The 22,802-nt window shown below is 36.2% G+C and overlaps 1 pseudogene; it reads left to right on the top strand.

Annotated features, from left to right (window-relative positions):
* Positions 1-21,901: 21,901 nt before the first annotated feature.
* LOC120222933 lies at positions 21,902-22,025 on the top strand (annotated as a pseudogene).
* The last annotated feature ends 777 nt before the right edge of the window (positions 22,026-22,802 follow it).

Genomic DNA, 22,802 nt, shown 5'->3' on the forward strand with positions numbered 1-22,802 from the left:
GATTCAGAATCTTGACTCCTTCAAAACTTAATTCTTTGAGAGTCATCCTTTTCACCTTTAAGAAGAAAATAAAAGTTGGTTGTGAAAAAACAGAAATCCCAATATGGAAAGGAGAGGAAGTGTTTAATTTTAAATGTTTATTTCTGAGAGAGAGAGAGAGAGCAAGCAAGTGGGCAGAGGCAGATGGAGGGAGAGACAATCCCAAGCAGACTCCATGCTGTCAGCACAGAGCCCGATGTGGGGCTTGATCCCACATACTGAACCATGAGGTCATGACTTGAGCTGAAATCAAGAATCAATGCCTAACTGACTGAACCACCCAGGTGGCCCAAAAGTGTTTAATTTTAAAAGGTTCATTCAGTCTGGGTTCAAGGACGATTACAGAAATCATAAAAGCCACATAGGTTGGGTTTGGAGTTGAAAAGTTAGTTACTGGAACAACTAAGGATTTTAAGAACAGATGAAAAGTTAGGGGAAATGGAGAATGAATAAGAATTAGAGTTTGTGTGCCTTCCATGGTTTTAGAGAAATAGAGAAGAGAACTAGGTTTCTTTTGAAATTAGTGCAAGGGACTAATCTTTCCAGGAGTTTTGAAAATTTGATTCACATAGATCTAGATAATGTTACTTTGTGGGAAAATGGATTTGCTACATTAATTTATTATTTTAATACATAAATGATTCAACCTGGAAAACAAATAAGTGATTTCTTTCAAAGTACACAGAAGAATCACTGATGTGAGCACTGCTGTTCTATGATGGATTGGGGACAAAATAAAGAAAAATGATCTATCCAATCTGATTGGAAGACGTTATTGATAGTGAAATAGAAGAGAGAAGAGCCAAGTCAATCCAATTCTCAGACAGACTTTTTAAAAATAGACAGCATATTTCAGGGGGGAAAAGGCAAACTAACACAGAAATAGGGAGTCTGAAGCCTTCAAGTTTGTTTTGCCTTTCCAAGTTGATTTTAAAAAAAAAAAATCCATTTATTTTGAAAGAGAGATAAATAGAGCAAGGAAGGGGCAGAGAGAGAGAGGGCGGGGGGGGGGGAAGAGAATGAATCCCAATCAGCCTCTCCTATGTCAGCACAGAGCCCATGCAGGGCTGGAAGTCAAAAACCATGAGATCATGAGATTAAGAGTTGGAGGTTTAACCTACTGAGCCACCCAGGTGGTTTGCTTGGGTGTTACTCATGTGTGTGTGTGTTTACATATAAAAATTTATTTATACTATGAATTTATAATATGTATTTATATATCATATGTAAAAAGTATGTTTTATAAGTATTCATGAATACAAATAGAATACAATAACATATTAATATAAATATACTGATATTTACTTATACATATAATTCTAGAATTTACATGGTAAATCATTAGTAATTTGCCCAAAATGCATATACATATCCTATTTGTGTAAAGACTAGAATTAACTTCAAAATTTCTACCAAAAAAATGCATGCTAGGTTATTGATTGGGATTGTGTCATAGGTATAAATTACATTGTGAACAACAAATATTTTTTTAAAAGTATTGAGCATTCTTATCCATGAAAATCCCTTCATTTTTTGAATTTATTTATTTATTTTTAATATTTTTTATTTATTTCTAGGAGAGAGAGAGAGACAGCGTGAGCAGGGGAGGGTCAGAGAGAGAGGGAGATACAGACTCTGAAATAGGCTCCAGGCTCTGAGCCGGCAGTCAGCACAGAGCCCGACGTGGGGCTCCAACCCACGAACCGCGAGATCATGACCTAAGCGAAAGTCGGACGCTTAACCGACTAAGCCACTCAGGCGCCCCTGAATTTATTTTTTAATGTTTATTAATGTTTACTTATATTGAGAGAGAACGAAAGTTCAAGCAGGGAAAGGGCAGAGAGAAAGAGGGAGAGAGAGAATTCCAAGCAGGCTATGCACTGTCAGTGCAGAACCCAATGCTGGGCTCGATCTCATGAACTGAGATCATAAACTGAGCTGAAATCAAGGGTCAGATGCTTTACTGATTAAGGTGCCCAGGCGGCCCAACACCTCTCCATTTATTTCAGGATTTAATTTTTCTGTAAAATATTCTGTTGTTTTTAGTTTGCCATTCAGTGTGCCAATATATTTGTTGTCTTCAGTATGCATATCTATTCTCAAATTTATTATTATGTATTTTATAACATCAATGGTTAGCAATGCAATATATGTTGCAATTTCTGGTTGTTTATTGCTAGTGTGTGTATATAGAATTTATTTTTTGCAATCCTTTAGTTGTTACATATATAGGTTTCTATATTTATATATAAAGGTCTCTATATTTATAGACAACATATAGTTGGATCCTTCAATATTTTTTACCCACTTTGACAATCTCTTCCTTTCCCCTGGTATGTTTTTTTTTCAATTTTTAATAACATTATTTATCCTAATATCCTTGACACATTATTTCTTAAGTGTGAAGTTGTCTTGGTATTTTGATTACTGTTAATTTGCCAAATATGTATTTAGTGCTACATTTTGTGAGACAACTGTGTAGATTCAGATAGAAGCAAATTATTCTGGAAATTTTGTGAACATGACTTTTTTTAGAGATAATCTGCAGAAAATAGTTTAATTTTATTAAATTTGCATTTCACATAAAAGCAATTTCCTGATATGGCTTCTAATCTAGGTTAAGTGTCACACTGATTAGAAACAATTGATATAATTTTAGTAAAATTATGAAGCTGTGATAAAAATAAAATTTTTAAAAATGTTCCATCAAAATGCTTTTTGGAGGTAATTTACATCTGCTGTATATACAGTAGGCTTTGTCTTATTTACAATGGAAATCATTATAGTATCCCCCTAGAAATTTTCCTTTAATGAGTCTGGAAGAGAGTCTAATTTTAAAATTAGGTTTCTTTCTGCGTCAAAAAATGACTAATGAATGCTTAACTTTCCACCAGCTTACTGACCTATTATTTTAAGCCTGTTTGTTGAACTTCTGTTCAATGTTAAATTTATGCTGTACAATGAGCACTTCAACATGCAGTCGTGAGATTAGAAGTACATCATTAGTAGTCCTAAATGAAAGTGAGGTGATATCTTTGTTGCCAATTTGATGTTAAATCCTTTATATTATAAAGTATATCTGCATATTTAATATCAAAATACAAATTGATCATGTGTGAAATAAGGACAATAATACCTACATAGAAGGCTATGGTGATCACTAATTGTGTTACTATACGTAAAATGGTTAGAATACTAATAAAGGGGTCTAAAAGTGTTATTATTACTATTACCATCATTGTCTTAATGAGATAAGTGGAAAAAAGATGAATAATTACAAAGTACTTATAATTGACTCAGTGCTAGATTAATGTATATCTTATAATCCATCTCAGTGAACATCTACAATAGGTATTTTTCTCAGTCCACAGAATAGGAAATGATGTCAGAATCTTTTCTACAGCAAACACTGGCCATGACAGGTGTGGCTCTTTGCCTATGCTGTTCTGTAGAATCTCAGTATTAATGATTATATTCTCTTTTCTCAGCCCAGGTATCTATGTATGATAAAATTAGGAGATAATCATATATCGGTAATGGTCTAACCTCTCACTTCAGCCACAAAAAAATAGATATATGTAGAAACAAATTTTTAATAAATTTTACTAATGTAAATGATGTGTAGTATATAATATACAAATGTTGATAAAATAAATGATACACTTTATTATAAATTCCATAAAGCTAGTTGAATCTCACCAAATCCTTCTTTGACTTCTTTTTGTGAACTCTTTTGCCTACAGTCATCCAAATATTGTATTAGCTGATATTTGTGTTTATGTTAAAAAGTATGACAAAAGTGAAATAAGAAAACCTATGTTAGAACTTTCTTCATTCTCTAGGGAGATGAATAACTTTCCTTTCCTGGATAGATAATAGTCTGTGAGTATTTAATTTTTGTGCCATACACAATGTAATGGTTTCACTTTTCAATGTAATCTACATCATCAATATTTTCTGAATTCGCTAAATCAAGCAATTAATTAAGCTCTGATTTGTAGTCAATTTCCATGGTGTACATACTCTTTCTATAGCTGATTTTGAGCTACCGACAAGACATCACTGGGTGTGAAGTTGGGAAGAGATGCTCACCATTGTACCATCACACATTACTTCCACCATGTAGATTTACAACTGTAGCACAGTGAGATCACTGCCAGGCGGTTTATACTTACTGATCTAGATTCGTTAGTACCCAACCTAAATGGTCTTTGGCTACTGCCTGTGGAATCAAAGACCTCAAACCTAGAATAACATGTGGCCCATTTTGATCAGTAGATAAGTATTTCCAAGAGTGCATAGATGCATAGAATTTGTCACCAAAAACTTTTCAAACAATGCAGGCATTTGGCTAGATTCATGGAAGCCTTGTTTATTTGAGCGCCCATAGATCACAGAGGCAATTGCCTTTAGAATGCGCACTGGGCAAGCCAGCCTCTGGGAATGCAATCATACCTGCAAACAAACTAGAGACATTCGGTTCTAACAAAGACAGCCACATCTACCTACTACTAGGAAAGGAATTTTAGCTCCAAGAGTATTCTTGAGTAATGGCAGCTGACCAGACAATTAAAACTGTCCTCCGCAGCCCCACTTTCCAGTCTGCAAACACCTAAGCTAGTATATCCAGACTTGGGCTATAGAGACGTCGTCATCTTTTTAAATAGTAAGTTTTATCATTTTATAAATCATTTACCTTATAATAAATTGATAATATGAACTGCTAGTTCCAACTTCAAAACGAATTGTATTTTAAAAGTACATTAACTTGATTTTTTATGGAAATTGGAATATATTTTCAGCATTAGAACTATTAAAAACAGGGTGCGTGGGTGGCTCAGTTGGTTAAGCGTCAGACTTTGGCCCAGGTCATGACCTTGCAGTTCGTGAGTTTGAGCCCCACATGGGGCTCTGTCCTCACAGCTCATAGCCTGGCGTCTGCTTCTGATTCTGTGTCTGCCCTTGTCCCACTCTTGCTCTGTCTGTCTCTTTCTCCCAAGAATAAAAATAAACAGTAAAATGGGGTGCCTGGGTGGCTTAGTCGGTTAAGCGTCCGACTTTCGCTTAGGTCATGATCGCGCGGTTGGTGGGTTCGAGCCCCGCGTCGGGCTCTGTGCTGACTGCCAGCTCAGAGCCTGGAGCCTATTTCAGTCTGTGACTCCCTCTCTCTCTCTGACCCTCCCCTGCTCACGCTGTCTCTCTCTCTCTCCTAGAAATAAATAAAACATTAAAAAATTTTCTTAAAAAATAAATAAATAAAGAGAAAAAAAGCTATTAAAAACTGTTATAACATTTCTCAAGCTTACTCACCACAATGCATTTAAGCCAAAGTGTTCTGGATTTTAATTTTATAAATGCATTTTGAGTTCTGGGAAGACCAGTTCTCTTTAGGTTCATCTATTGAAGGATTAAGATTCTTCTTTTTTTGTTAATTTTTAAAAATGTATTTATTTATTTTGAGAGAGACAGAGTGACCAGGGGAGGGGCAGAGAGAGAGAAAGAGAGAATACCAAGCAGGCTCTGTACTATCTCCGCGCAGAGTCCAGTGCAGAGCTCAGACCCACAAAACATGAGATCCTGACCTGAGCCAGAACCAAGAATCAGATATTTAACTGATTGAGCCACCCAGGTGCCCCAAGATTAATATTTTTCTTAAAGTTAATTTCTCTGAAATAAAATTACCATTACCCTTCCCTTGTGTCTTTAACTGGGTTTCTTTTTCTTTTGCTTCTATATAATAAATCCACTACATTTACCTAAAGAAAGGCAACGAATGCTTTTAATATATTTGATATAGATATTTTGATGAATATCCTTAAATTTGGATTTACTATATGTGTTCTCACAATCATATTCAGATGATGCCCATACCCCACACAAACATGCATCTGGCATTGACTACTCTCTTGTTCACTCCATCCAGTGGATTTTGAGTTGAATTGTTAAGAAGGTAAGGAAGGAGTGATGGAGAAAGAGAAGGAAGGAAGCCAAACGTATAGATTTTAATTGGATCATTAGGCAGATCTTTTCTGCATCACTTTTCTAGTAAATCCAGGATTTAAATAGTTAACTTTAGCTTGTAAGGTACATAACTTTTTAAAAATGATGTTTTAACCTAATCTAAAGTTGACTTTTATGCAAACTTTGTATCAGGTTGATGACCTATTCAACCTCAATCATTATTGGAGTTTTCTTTACCTGTCTTTTCATCTGAAAATATTACTCCCTTATTATGTCTTTACACTGTGTCATTCTCTTACATGATTCATTTTCACCTTAAAATAAAATTAGTGCAAAATTATAATAATTCTAATATAGAATATTTCGAAGCATTGACCTTTTTAATTCTTAGTTTTGTGCGTTTGGTCCAGGTGGGAAAAGGCTTTGTATAAAAACAGAACATCATGTTCTTAATGTGTTCCAGCTTGTGAATTTTGCTTGAAGTTATGTGCTTTAGATGCCATCATTATTTTTCTTTTTCTGTTTGCAGTAAAATAAGCTTTTAGCTGTATTTAGTAGTACTCACTAACACATCTCCTGTGAAGACCGTATCTTCTCTTTGTACTCCCTGCAATGATCAAATGAGATGAAACTTAACTAAATTAGCAAACAGCACAGAACTTGTGTTTGTCAATATCAACCATATACTGCTTGCCTTTTACAATAGGTCTTTTAGGCTTCTATTTTTCTCTTGCTTTTTGTAATAATACCTACTTTTTACTGTTTGGCTAAGAAAACTAAAAATTGCAGAGTTTAAATACTCCACTTCCCCTCTGCTAATTTCAAATGAAGTTTCTAGTGGATATATCTTCTCCCTCAAGCTCTGTTTTCAGGGGAACCAAGCATAAGATGCAGAGGTCTCATGGCTAATTTCTGAAATCTCTAAATGGTAATGAAAGAGAGCTCAGAACACCCTAGCCCAGATCGATGATTCTGTGTAGTATGAATTTTTAAAAATTATTTAGCTTACTATCCCCATCTTCACTATAACACATCGATTCCACTCCACTCCCCAAATTTCCTGATATCTCTGTGTGTCCAAGGAGGAGAATCTCATATGTACTCCACTTTCAGACCATGACATTTGTTAGCACCTATATGGAATTCCATGCTACGTCTCGTCCCTATGTAAGGCCACAAGTCTAAACGTCTAAACCAAACTGACTCCATGACAGGCTTTAAGTTTCCGCTCTGAACTAGAAGGCCTGAGTTTCAGATTACCCAAAACTATCAGGCAGTGACACGTTGCCCAAGGCAGGAGAAACCACCCTTGCAACACCCAGTCAGGAAAGTCCAGCAACCACCCTCCACATTACTAAGGGAGAGGCCTGGAGATAGAAACTATAGATAGGACCCTGTTACCTAATGTTAAAGTTAACCTGTTAGTCGCCGAACAAGACCCTAGGCTGGCTCTGTGATTGGTTGAATTTAAAGGTACTCTAAATGTTGTAATTGGATCCCGCCAAAAGTAACGAATACTCTAGACAATGTGTATGGTCAAACCCGCTGTCAATGATGTTGAATTATTATGATTGGATCACTGTTCCCATGTCACAACTTCTGTAACTCCCCCGTCTCAAACCCCATAAAAACCCTACTCTGCCCTTATTCGAGCCTCTGTCCGTGCTCTCAGCACGGACCCATACACTGGTGAAGTCTGTGAGCCCGAGCTTAAGCCCGTAATAAAGCCCTTTGCCTTTGCATGCGTGACTCGGTCTCCCTGGTGGTCTCTGGTCGGTGAGGATACTGCTGCGATCTGGGTATAACACCTACTTTGGCTGACATTCTTGAGGGTGGATTTGGTCTGCTACCCCACGAGGACTCCTGGGTCTGTGTTGTATTATTGATTCACTCTAGTTCTGTTGCCATACTCAATACTACTGCCGTATTAGGCAGGTGTGGACAGGGCCCCATTCCAAAAGCAATACTTTCTGTGGCTCAATTTGCATAACACTTTATGTAACTGAAATTTCACTTCCAAAAAATGGCTTCTTTAAATTCTGCCTCTACACGTTATTTCAAGGAGAGTCGGGTCAGTGGGATTTGGATTTCCCTAAGAAGGATGACAAAGGCTAACTCCTCTGACTTGAAAAATAAAGATTTCATTTTTGTCTCATGTAAAAGAGGTCTGGAGGACATGTCCCAGGGAAAGCAGATCTTTCTATCCTGTTGTTCTGCCCTCCCCATCCTCAGCAATGATTCTTGCAGTCCATGCCGTCTGCTGGGAGCCGCACCGGCCTCGCTGGGTGACAGTCACAGCGAGGAAATGGCAGCGCTTGCACAGCTCCTGCCATGAGAAACGAACACTGGTATCTCCTTCTGCTACTACTGGCTCATGTTGGAAGTGAGGCTGCTGGTATTGACCAGGCCTCACATTATTCCAGATCAGACCGATATTCCCCACACAGATTGCTCATAAGGAAAAGCATATTCCTGCATTTTCAAAAGAGACTTCAGATGAAAACATTGTGGATGATTGTCAAAAGGCTCTTCCTATGGGCCTTGCAGATCCAAGACTTAGATAATAAAGAGGGCTAAGAACACAAGAGTTACAATTGAGTCTGGCTCTGAAACAAAGAGCCTAATTTAGAGTTAAGGACAGATATCCACCCCTACCCAATTGTTTCTGCTTGGAGTACTAGCCCCCCAAGGCATTTGTGAGTGACTTATTCTGGCCTTAAATATGCTGATTGCTCCCTGTGAAGGAAGCTATTGAGGAACTTCTTTTGTGATTATGGGAGCAAAGGTGTTTCCTGAAAGACCCGTTTTTCTTGATACTTCGCCTTAAACAAGCTATTGACCCCTGCTCACAAAGAACTAACTTCACCCTTTTTATGCTAAAAACATTGTCTTGGATGCTAAAGATACCTTCCTTCCCCATAAGATAAGCATCTAAATCACCTACCTCAGTCACTATTGATAAAGGTTATACAGGAGTCTTCTACAAATCTATGTTCTGGGAAATTCTTCCATATCAAAGAAGTTTGTCATCAGAAATCATTGTCTAAGGCAAATGCCACTTCTGTGCCATCCCCCAAACACTTAATTATAAAATAAAGTTGAGCCCCAGTCAGAGCAGAGATGCCTTCCTGGTGACCAGAAGGATTCTCAGGGCTCTCTCATCCCTCCCTCGCCAACACCGTCCATCCTTCAGGGACCCCTGGACCCCGACTGGAGCCGGTCTCTGACAGCCCTCCAAGATGATTCCCTCAATTTGAACTATTATACCCACGTACAAGCCACAAAGAGGAAAGCCTGAAGAAGGGTGTGATGGTTTGAAGAATTGTGCAGCTCATGTTCACATGACTTCCTCTATCATTTTGGCAGATTTTGCTGCCTCCCACATTGATGTTAGGATTGGCCATATAACATGCTTTGGTCAATGAAACACTAGTAGATGCAAAGGGCAGACTTCAGGTACCCTCTGTTCTGTCTAGGACCCTAGAATAAGTAGATATGAAGCAGACAAACCCAATTCCCTTTCTAGATCCAAGCTCAGCAACAGAATAGCCACCCAGGTGACCTCAACTCAGATCAGCTGAACTGAAAACCTCTGTGTAGGAGGGATAAGTTCTTATTTTTAAATGTCACTAAGATTTTGAAGATGCTTATTACAGACATGCCTACAACATCTTGCATAGGTGTCCATCATCCTAGGTTACATTGCGTATACCACCTAGGAGTAGGTTTGTTCACAACTGCAAACCCAAAGGAGTCCCTAAGTGCTTGCGTATGAGCTAAGCCTCAAAGCAATTCAACTCAGTAATTTCAGAATCACCATCTACCAGGAATTTCTATTTCTTTCCTCATTTTAACTGCAGAGAAAACTTAAAAGACCAAAATACACACTATAAGTCCCTTGTTTCCTTTTCTGTGCTTTCACTCTCAATCTGCTGCTTTTCAACTCAACCTCTTTTGTCCAACATTTCCAGACTTCCTCTGGAGACAAGTTTTAAAACAAAATGGCCCTACATTTGAAGTCTTTACTGAACGAATTTGTTTTATTGTTGTTGAGGTGGTGATTGTAATCAAGAGACATCGCTTTCCTTGAAGCTTTCTTTTCTATGGAACTGTGTTTGTTTTCCATGCTATAAATGAATATTTCCGGACGGTGATTAAGGATTATTATACATTCTCATTTATATATTTTTTTTGTAATCACCACTTTTTTTTATAGTGCTAATGTATTATTGCATGTTTTTGAAAAAAGATGTTATTAAATGACCCGGAAAAAACACAAAACAGTTTTCCCTTCCCTGTTTGTGAAGACCATAAAGTAATTACTAAAATTACTTTGGTAACATTAGCAGTCAAATTGATTGAGTCTTTAAAACAGTTTTTTTCTAAATCTGTCATTGTATTTAACATTTTAGATGAAATATAGAGCCCAATATGATCAGTAAAAATTAGAGGGATTTTAATTTTTAGTATCATCAAATTTGCTAAAGGCAAATTAGAAAGCCCATTTAAAATGCTGACCCTTTAAGTATTAGTAAAAGATATATTAATTAAGAATTTCCGGTTTTTGACCCATTAATGCTATTCTTTATAAATACATTGGGAAATATTCATTTAATACTTCAGTGGTTTTATTGTCCTTGCTATCTCATTTCTCATTTCATGCCGAAGAACTCTAATTTCTTCCCTGATTAAACTTTTGCTGCGATAATAATGAAAATTTATTTTAATTATGAGAAATCTTTATCCACAAGGATTTGATATCTTTCTTACTTGGGTTTTTATTGTCCTTCAACTTCGCACCATCACATTATTTCCATATCTTAGTTAAATGTTTTCTTTTTCTAAAATTAGAATTAATCTCCTTTACCTTATTTTTAGCTTATTTGGTAAAATTCATATATTAATTTTCCCTTTCAGTAACATCAGGTATATAGAAATTCATAGATTTAGTTCCTAAGTCTATTTGGTGATCTATAAAACCAGAGATCTAAATGGTGTGGTTACACAGAATAGGGATTTTTGAGCATTTCTCACTCTATTCTTCAATAATGTCATAAAATTATCTCTGTGTATCTACATAGTCATATCTTTGTTTTAATAGTACAGTTTTTGTGTCAAATGGTTTAGAAGTAGACAAACATCTATGAGTCTATATAGACACAGAATATTCTCACATTATTTATTAGTGTTAATTAAGACACAAAATGAAGTTTAAAAAAATAACATAACTTAGTTCTACTGTTTCCTCCCTCTTTCACTTGTCCTTTATGTCCTCCCCTCACACTCCATTGCCAGACATAGTTCTTTACTTTTTATTTTTTATTTTGTTTAATGTTTATTTTTATTATTATTTATTTTTGATAGAGAGAAACACAGAGCAGGAGAAAAGCAGAGAGAGAAGCCCAAGCAGGCTCCAGCTCCCAGTGCAGATCCAGGGCTCAAACCCACAAACCAGGGGATCATAACCTGAGCCAAAATCAACAGCTGGATGCTTAACTGACTGAGCTTCCCGGGCACCCCTCAGCTCTTTACTTTTTAATATAGAAATTAAGTGATAGTCACTTTAATATATGTATTTTGTCTTCTATTCTTCCTGTTCTTTTTCATTATGGTTTTCCCATATCATCTGCTCAACTTTGTTGTTCCAGGCTCATTCTTTCTTTATTCTATACTATCTTCTTGGATGGTTCTTTTCTGTGACTCTGGATTCCAATATTATACATCAATGATTCTGTATTTATATGTCTACTGTGTACCTCTTCATTTTTAGACATATATATGTTGAATTCCTTCTTTGAGCTTCCTTTCTAAGGGATGTGTCATAAAATCACCTTAACTCAAATGCAGCTTTGTTCTCCTTCTCGTCTCTACCCGCAATGCCAGGAAGTAGCACCACCATCCACATCTTGTGTAGTCTTATAGGTTTCTATTTCTGACATCTAGTTCCAATCCATTAAACCCTTTCAAATGGGTTTTCTAAAACTTTCCAACCCATCCATTTTTCAAACTCAACACAACGTAAATCACAATCATCTCAAACTTATACTGCATGAACTTTCTCATTCAGTCCTCTATCTTCACCTCAGAAAGAGTTTTCTTATTAAAAGTGAAACCTGATTATGATTCACCCCAGCTTTAAATAATATTCTTGTCTTTCCAGACCTCACAGACTAAGAAGCCACACTTCTGTCATGACCCCAAAGTCCAGAGGCTTTGGTAGATTTTCCCTGTTTCATGCTGTACAGCTATTTTTCTACTGTTCTTTATATATTCCAGATCCGGTGGGCTTTCAATATATATTTTAACATGCCACATACCCTCTAGCTTCAAGTGCTCTCATGGTTAAGCTTTATAAAGTTAATTTTTATTCACTCAAAAAATCTCAGCTGAAAGTCACTAACGTAGGAAACATGAGATATGCAAGGGCCTTGGCATTGTAACTCAGAACTGAAATATTAAAGCCACGATATAATTTAATCATACCGTTAATAACAACATCATGGTAATAATGACAATAACAACAGCTAATATTTATGGAACGGTGTCTGTGTGTCAGGAACTGCTTTATGTACTTTACATGGATTATCATCTCACCAATCTTCATAAAAACCCATGAAGTGATTACAAGTATCCTCGTATTTTACAAATAAAAGAAGGGAGGCTTAAAGATAGTAAGTAACTTGCCCAATGTCACACAGTTAACAAGGGAGAAAGCAAAGAGACAAACTCAAATAACTGAACAATAGGGTGCATGTGTCTTACTACCATGTAGCCTCAGAATCTGGATTTTGTTGAAACTTAAAACACAAGAAAATGTGATCTGTACCATGACATTTGTGAAACTACCATGATACTATTGACACTGACAGAGCTGAAATGCACCATAAACATTTGTAAAAGCATTTCATCCTTCTACGTGTAATCTGATTTTGATTAGCTAATCTTTCACAATACAGACTTATCATCTCTTTGTGTTCTCGAGTAGTGAAAATCAAGTCAATTTACATCTGAGAAAAACTATTCCATTAGTATAGCATGCACAGTTTTTCTCTTAATATTCCTTGTTCAGTGATGGAAAAAATTGTGTGTTTTAAGTGTTATATATCAGTGTCTGTGTTGTTTAGTCTCTAAATTAAAAATCACTTACAATTCACTAAAACTTTTAACCTAAGGAACATTTAGTAATGTGGATTTGATTACTGCTAGTATTCAAAATATTTAATACTACATGTCATGTTATGGTGGAGGACAATGGTGTTCCTTAATCATCAAGGGGGTATTGATGGTCCCCCATGTCTCAGATATCATGCAATAAAAGAAGATCATTGTGATTGACATTTGGTTATTGATGAGAACGCGCAAAAGTATTGGAGAGATGGAAAGAAGCTAGATAAGCGAAGTCCGATATGCCACATGGTTTTATTTTATATTCAAAGTTTAAAAATAAAAATAGCACATACTTTCAAAGTTAAAGATCAAATAAAGAGAGAAAGATATATATGGATTATTTTAATTTGCAGCATATAGTTTGTTATACACAGATATGCTTATATCTGGATGCCAGTTCTATCAAGCTTTTCCACTTAATAAAATATTGTGTACGTCTTCACTGAGCCGTGTATTTTTTGTTGGTCTTACCACAACAATTACAGTTCAATGGGACTCTTCATACACATCAATGTGTGTTTTTAAGATGTTTTTATATATAATAGTAATAACCACCGATTTAATAATGCCTCTATGCAACCTACAGAATAATACCTTGGCCTTAAGTTAAAAATGGCACAGTCCTCCCACAATGAAGGACCAGTTTGTTGAAAATGTTGCAGAATAACCAAGACAAAATGATTTCCTAGGCCATCATCCCTAAGGACCCAGTTATATGCACCATTACATTCTGGCCAAAACGTGATAAGTTATAAAGATATAATTCTTGATTTAGAATAGCTGTATATCAGCATGAATGGTATCAGTGTTGTAACGCCAACAACACTAAGGTGAACATTGATGAAACTGCTAATCAGAGAGAAAGAATGGTAACTCTATCTGAACATAGAACAAAAGCTTCTTCCTCAGGCTTCCACAATTTTGTCAATCAAAATCCATTATATATAAATAACTCTTAACAGCTGAAGAAATTTTTAAGAACATAAATTGGCAAACAATTTGAAGAGACATTTTATAAAATTAGAAAGATTAACAACACTAAATATTGGCAAAATGGGGGTGCCTAGGTGGCTCAGTCAGTTGAGTGACTGACTTCAGCTCAGGTCATGATCTCACAGCTTGTGGGTTCGAGCCCTGCATCAGGCTCTGTGTTAACATCTCAGAGCCTGAAGCCTGCTTCAGGTTCTGTATCTCCTTCTCTGCCCTTCTCCACCCACATTCTCTCTCTTTCTCTCTCTCACTGTCCCTCAAAAGTAAATAAATATTTAAAAAATTTTTTAAATATATTGGTAAGATGGTAGAACACCTACAACTCTCAAACATGTAAAAATAGTACAGCTTCTTAGAAAATCGGTCTGGATTGTTTTGGGGGATAAGGTATGATCCAGAAATTTTACTCTCAAGTATTTGCCCAAGAGGCATAAAAATACAAACAAAAACAAAATAAAAACATATGTTCACAAAATAACTTGTACAAACATGGAAGTTGCAGCCTTATCTAGATTTGAAAGCTGAAAGACCAGGGTCTATCCATGGATAAACAGACTGCAGTTTATTCATGTGGTAGAATCTTCTATAGAAGTCATGAGTTAGAGATACATGCAAAAATATGTATAAATTTTTGTATGAAAATCATAATGGGGAATGAAGACACTTATACAAAGGGTGCATTCTGTGTGTCTAATTAAACAAAATTCTAGAATCTACAGTACCAATCAATGATGAGAAAATGGAAAAAGTAGTTATATTCCCCCATTGTGGACACAGGTATAAATGATGTCTTTCAACTCTTTGTGGGTTTCAGTTATATAGTTATAGTTGTCAAAATACAGAAACAGTAATTTTTAAGGTCATATTTTTATACTCGTTGAAAAATAAACACTGAACTCTAATTAATATGAAATATTTGGAGACAAAAGTACTTCTCAATTTACTTTAAAATGTATTTAAATATATGAACTAGTTAGAGAAAGGGTTAAAAAGAGAGATAGGAATATTTTGATGGCAATTCTACATGGTAAGTATATGGGTATTTATTATAAAATTATTTTGTCTGCCAAGTGTTTGAAAATGTTTCATTATCAAATGCTGGATAAATGAATTATAGAAAAATGGCATAAAATACCAAAATATGGTTTACTAGATTAAATAGGCACAAAACTTACATTTTAGTAAATACAACCAGAACAATAAGAAACATTTGGAAATAATAATTATTAAAAATTTTACATGTATAACATTTTAGGTAAATACGTGAAATAGGCTATTTACTTATTTAAGAAGTTGGGACCAAATTGTTTTACATTATACAAAAAAAAAAAACCTGACTATCTACAGTTCAAATATTCTCCAAAATATTTACCTTTCAGTAACCATTATATCTCAGCATACAATTATAGTTACTTATAATTCAGCATCCATATTATTATACAGAAAAGAGAATAACTTCAACTTTAACATTAACCTTTACATATTTCACAATATTTACACTACTAAATTCACTCTTTAGTTAAGCTAACATTTGCTTTTCATAGTAAGACTTTCTTGATGAAAAAGCAATGTGCTACATTAAATTCTGACATAAACTGTTTATGGTGGGTGATTAATCTGGAAGTTTTTCCTGCTGTTGCAGCGAAGTCATTTAACAAAAGACTTAAACTCCAAACCACATTTGTTGATGAAACCATCCTACGTAATATGATACAGTTCAGAACTAATTGCATTTGGTAGAAACAAAGCTGAAACACACACACACATATACACACACGTTTTTAATGCAGTTGGGAATTCTCTTTTATAAAAGACCCCAAATTACAAACTAAACTAAAAAAATACTAGCCTGAAAGTGCTTGTTTAGTACACCTCATGAAACTTATGTGAGTTTCCCTGTACCCAAGGTGATCTATGCCCTGCTGAGTAAAAGGCATATGCATCTGGGTTTTGCCACAGTAAGACCTCGTCAAAAATGTTTCTAAGTGCACATTTTGTTTTTGTATTCACTTAACAAATCCCATCTTGATAAGAACATTCATTTGACCTAGATGGTTGTGGAGATAAATCTGCTTGTGGCACAACACTTGAAGGGACCTAGAAGTAATTTTTTTACCCAGCAAACCTTAGAATACTGACACATTTGGGGAAGAACATAGGAGCATTAGAATGTATATTAAAACCTTGTAAAAAAAAAATTCCTGAATTTTCAGACACTAGACACACTTCACTGAGTAAGACATTAGAAGCAGTAGAATCACCATCCCTCTGAGAGCCAGTGCAGCAAACTTATTGATTGGGCTAAGGGAGGGACACTTTATAGTAGCAAATAAGTTCAGTAAAGCTATGTAGTCCTCACTTTTAGACACATTGTGCAATGAACTAAACAAGGGGAATCAGAGTTTGTGGTTTGCAGTGAGATTTATCATATACTGAACTTCCCTCTTCTCTGACATTTGCTCATGACATTGACACTTTAGTCTTGAAGAAACATATAGGGTTTTTAAAAAATTAAAGTGTAGGAACCAGAGATATAGAGGAAAGAATGTTGCTTTAAATTCTGCTAATGTGAATATAGGAGTCTCCAACAAATAATTTGGGGGAAAATGTTTTCATGTTTTGATCATAAATGGACTTGATATTTTATTTGACCTTATGTGTTATCGGATAACCTTTACATTACTTATTACTATATATTGTGAGTAATAATTTCTTGCATGAAAACAAGGATTTAAATGTTTTGACAGTTCAATGGAGTTGGTTCCCATTTTCAATTAGGATAAATGATTATCTCATGATAGTAAACAGGGCACTGAAAGAAAGTGATGTTTATGAAGAAAAAAGAGCACCATATAAAAAAGATAAAAAAAGATAAAAACATTCCAAGGATCTCAGCCTGATGGAAAGTATCTTTGAATATCCTTATTGCAAGCATTGTCAACATTCTCCTTTAAGATATATTACAATTAATGCCTGAGTCATATCACTGACCAAACATGAAATCATTTAAATTTTTCTGAATCACTAACACATAGGATTTAAGAATAGACATTATTTTATGTAGTTTTTTAATTATAATCTGTGTCCAATTGAACACTAATATGTCAAAAATACCTATAACTTTATCAGGTGCTTGAAAATATGGAAGCTATTTAAATAAATAATTTAATGCACTCAAAATTCCAGGTATTTTTAAATCATATATTGAAATTTAACATATAAGAAGTTTTTAAAATGTTTTAATGTGCTTAAAGTTGTAATAATCATATCACATATAGCTGTACTGTGAGAAATAATGAGAAGACAAGAGTTCTGTCCAATTTAGGGGAGTAATGCAGGGAGCATTAATAAATAAATAAGTTAATTAATTTTGGATTAATTTATGTAATTGTATTATATAACTGAATAAATGTTTCTGAATGCAACAGCCTAGGCAGAGGTAACATTAAAGTGTGAGGAAACCATTTTGCTTTTTCTTGTTCCATTTATTCTTCTACTGCTAAACTTTTTTTCATTATATTCTGATAACCCCTGTGAGAATTCCATTACTCACTTTCCAAAACCCAGATATATGCATCATGGGCATTGTTGCCTATTGCTTCCAAAATTGGTGTCCTCCTTACATCTGGCCAACACTGCTTTTCCATGCTTCTTAAACTTGTGGCACTAAGGGGTATTGATCTTGGAGCTATAACTGGCCGCTGTCACAGTCTGGACAAGCACTAGCTCTAGGTATGGTAGGCCTGGAGTCTTCTTAGTTAGCAGTGATGAAACCTAACGTATCTACCAATGGGACTCAGTTCCTTGGAGCTACAGTGTGCAGAGGCCCTCCGGGTTTTTGGTGCCTAAGATGGGATAATTCCATTTTCCCTTATATATATTTCACTATGACATTGTTCTCAAAGTAATCCTATATGTCAATCTCATTTTTTTAAGTAATCTTTTCAAATTTTGGTGCTGAAGTAATCTTTTCAATTCTGCTGCTTTCTCTTAGAGCCCCTAACCCTTGATTTCACCACCATGCCAGATAAAAATCCACCAAGATTGGTCTTGAGAATAATCCTAGTGATACGCTGCTATATTTAAATACGTCCATTCCTTCTGAAGGTCAAGCTAATATTATTGAATAAGTAGATATGCCTTATTCTCTTTTATCTTAAGATGAATTACTACTCCCCCACCCAAAAAAAAAGATAAATTATTACCATGGGGAGCCTGGGTGGCTTAGTCGGTTAAGCGTCTGACTTTCGCTTAGGTCATGATCTAGCGATTCGTGGGTTCGAGCCCCGCGTCGGGCTCTGTGCTGACTGCCAGCTCAGAGCCTGGAGCCTGTTTCAGAGTCTGTGACTCCCTCTCTCTCTGATCCTCCCCTGCTCACGCTGTCTCTCTCTCTCTCTCCTAGAAATAAATAAAGCATTAAAAATTAAAAAAAAAAGATAAATTATTACCCAAGAAATTTCTTTTAAAGGTTTACACATGTAATAGATTCCATATGAATTCTCCAGCTATTTTCTAAAAAGGAACAAAAAACCAAAAGTATAAATATCAGTGGCTACAAATAAATTAAAATTTCTAGAAGTATTGAGAGTTAGCTGAAATGGTTGATCATAAAACAACAAAAGAATGAATACCTCTGCTTTATTCAGTTTTTCTTCATTAACCCATCACTAATTGCTTGTAAGCAAACATAAAGTACTTACTTTGGTTAATCTAGGCCTGGGATTCTTGCCAGGTAGTTTTGACACGGAGAACAGAAAAACAGTTGGGAATTGCCAGATTTTAAACTATGAATCATGGACACTAAAACCCCAAATGTATAAAATATAAGAAAGTGAATTAAATAAAAACAAGTGAGAGAGAGACAAATCGAGAAATAGCCTTTTAACCATAGAGAACAGAGTTGCTGGGGGGGAAGTGGGTGGGGGTGGATTAAATAGGTGATGGGCATTGAGGAGGGCATGTGTGTTGAGCACTGGGTGTTGTATGTAAGTGATGAATCACTAAATCTTACACTTGAAACTAATATTACACTGTGTGTTAACTGGAATTTCAATAAAGACTTGTAAGGGAAAAAAAAGTGAAGTAAGAATTGTGTTGCTAGATAAGGAGTATTTTATTACTTAATAAACCAGACAAAGGAACAGGTTTTAGCAAGAAAGAAGGAGGCATAGGAGGATGAGATTGGGCTTTTATAATGAAAATGGGCAGATTCAAACTATATTAAAATTCAAGATGTGCACATGAGAGCTGGCTGATGTGGACAGATCAGTGCGGGATAAAGAGGCCAAGCATTACAAAACCTATTAAATTAAAAAAACAATTGAGTATAGTTGACACACAATGTTACATTGTTTTGGGTATACAACATAGTGATTCAACTTCTCTATATGTTATGCTATGCTCACCACAACTGTAGCTACCGTCTGCCACCATTCAACACTATTATAATATCATTGACTATATTCCCTACATTGTGCCTTTTATTCTGTGACTTATTCATTCCATAAGTGGAAATCTGAATGCTGACTATAATGATCACACATGTTTAAATAAATAGAAATGTTCACACACTACACAGAGCCTACTCACCTAAGACTTGTAACGAAAGCAAAGGATATAGTGTGACAATAGAGAGAACCAGCTACCATCAGAGGTCGGAGGGACATCTAGGGTCAAACCGCCCCCCCCCCCCCCCCCCCCCCCCCCCCCCCCCCCGCAGAGCTTTCATTCAAGGCCATGCTTTGGCTTTGAAATGAACCACCAAGATGAGTGAGTGGAATGAATGTTAGTTTCAGAAGACTTCTGACAAATGCTTCCTGCTGAGTCTTATATGCTTCTCCGTTCAAACTGCTGGGTGAAAACCATTCACAAATATACCAGCTCTGGGGGGAGTTTGGCTTTTAAATAGCACATAATGAATCATTAACTAGTTAGTTAGTGAACCCACTTAACCCTTATCTTGGCCAAAACCCAAAGCTAGATTCCCTGGCCTTCTCAGAAATAAGGATAAATATCTCCCAATCCAACTGTAAAATAACTCTGGCCAACAGAATGACCTTCCTCTGTCCCACCCAACCCTAGCCCTAATGCAAGGTGACCTGGTTAAAGTCACTTGCATTATAACAAAGAGTTGGTGGCTGTGTCAATTGCTAATTTCTATAAGGAATTATCTAGGATTTGGTGATAAAAACAATGAGGATACTTTAGAATTAACAGAGTAGACTCAAAGGTGCTAGTATATGTCATACAAACACATATTCACAAAAGGCTGGAAAGAGTAGAAGGAAGCTCATTCCACTTTCCATCCTCAAAACTTGTTATCAAACCTCCCTAATCATTTCTCTGTCCAGGCTGCCACAACAGAAATACCATGGAATGGGTGGCTTGAAAACAAAAGAAATTTATTTCTCAGAATTTTGGAGGATGGTGCCAAGCAGATTAGGCTCATTTTCTGGTTCATAAATGGTGCTATCATGCCATGACCTCACATGGTTGGTGGATACCCTATGGGTGGTGAGGGATCCTAGTGAAGCCTCTTGTATAAGGGTACTCATGACCTCATCACTTCCAAAAATACCACCTCCCAGTACCATTGCCTTGGGAATTAGAATTTGAACATATGAATTTGGGAGGTGAATTTGGGACACAAGTATGCAGTACATAACATCATCCATTCAGATCCTTAATGTCACCTCCTTACAATTACTAAAAAAAAAATCCATAGGAAAAATCTGCCGTTCACTCACACACACACACACACACACACACACACACACACACACACAGAGCATAGATTCTTGGGCACCTGGGTGGCCTGGTTGTTTGGGAATCTGACTTGGCTTAGATCATGATCTCACTCTGTTCTGAGTCAAGCTCTGTCCTGACAGCTCAGAGCCTGGAGCCTGCTTTGGATTCTCTCTCTCTCTCTCTCTCTCTCTCTCTCCCCTCCCCATTGCACTCGCTCTCTCTCAAAAATAAAATAAAGGCATTAATTAAAAAAAAAAAGAATGGATTCCAGTTACAAATTATTAAGCTATTCCTAAAAAGTTTTTGAATATAGAACTATTAATATTAAGTTGAGTTCTCAGTAAAGTGTTTTATAATTTTAAAATTACTCTATACTTGCTATTTTATCAATTTAAAAAGCAAAAATTACAATTTTGGAAGTTAATTAGAGAAACATAATTTGTTTTATGTTTGCATACTGAGAGCATTTGCTAGTTCACGGTGGCTGAAATTTAGCTTAAAGTGTAAATATCCCTTGCCCATATCACCAATAATGCACTCTCAACAAATAAATTTGCCTCAAATCACAAGAAATTTGACAATACTAATGCCATGAGTCTTTCCAGATGAAGAGTTTCCCATATGTATATATATGTTGATTGATAACCACGAAGTCATTCAAAACCCAGGAAAAAGCTGAGTAACGTCAAGCTCTTGGCAACTCTGCAGATCAATCAAAGAAATACTTCATTGCTCCAGAGACAATGACAGGAACTCATGTTGAATCTGACAGGTTCACTGACATTAGCTCTAATAAGACTACGTTTCAGTGCCATTGCATTAGATTACAAACAGAACTGCTCCCTGCTCATAGTCCTTGAAGAAAAGACATGATTCACACCATCAGATAGAGCACAGACAGGCCATGAGCGATTACAGCTTATATGAGGTGGAGTAGACATGCTTTAAATGTTCCATAATCTTCTTTGAATTGCATTCGTCCAAAAAATCCCTCTATTTTAAACAAATAAAAACAGCCCACATGGGATCCCAGTGTTCAATGGCTGCAAATAACAGCTTCCTTGGTGGTGTATGCAGCCTGTTGATTGTATGGATTGTGCTAAGGGACCTTGGAGACAGCCCTTTCCAGCAGACATTGAGGTTTGGCCTTGTGCCATCTCCAGTCTAGGCTCCAGGCAAGTGTTTGGGGTGCCTTTGGAAAGCCCCAGGGTACAGAGGCAAGGGTTCACATTGGCCAAGTGATCATGTCCATTCATCCCAAGTTGCAGAACAAGGAGCATGTGATGGAGGACTTACGTAGGGCCAAGTTCGAGTTTCCTGGTCGCCTGAGAATCCACATTTCCAAGAAGTGGGGCTTTACGAAGTTTAATGTGGATGAATTTGAAGACATGGTGGCTGAAAATCGGCTCACCCCAGATGCCTATGAGATCAAATTGGGACCTGATCATGGTCCCTTGGACAAATGGAGGGCTCTAAGCTCCTGAGAACCTCAGCAGTGCTCCTCCCTATTCATGCCCATCAATAAATCCTACTTCTCGTCTTAAAAAAAAATAAAATAGATGTTAAATCCTTTCCCATTAATTTTTAATTGTGTTTATTTCTACAAAAACAACCAAAACAAAACAAAACAAAAACAGCCCAAAATATGTGCCAGCAGATTGCTGGACACTCTGAGGGGATCCATGAAATATAAATTATGCTCTTGCTTTCGTGGATCTTGGGGAGCTATGTGTGTCCTAGTTCTACTCTTACTGATTGTAGAGCTTTGGCCTTTGGCTCATAATAGCATTGGATATTCCCAATTAGTTATATATCAAATGTGTGATGTTGAATGAAAATGTTATTTGAAACTCAGAACACAATGATCCCCAGATAAATACTGCATAATGAAAGTTGGC

Source organism: Hyaena hyaena, unplaced genomic scaffold (genome assembly GCF_003009895.1).
Source record: "Hyaena hyaena isolate Hyena2069 unplaced genomic scaffold, ASM300989v1 scaffold_930, whole genome shotgun sequence".
NCBI lineage: Eukaryota > Metazoa > Chordata > Mammalia > Carnivora > Hyaenidae > Hyaena > Hyaena hyaena.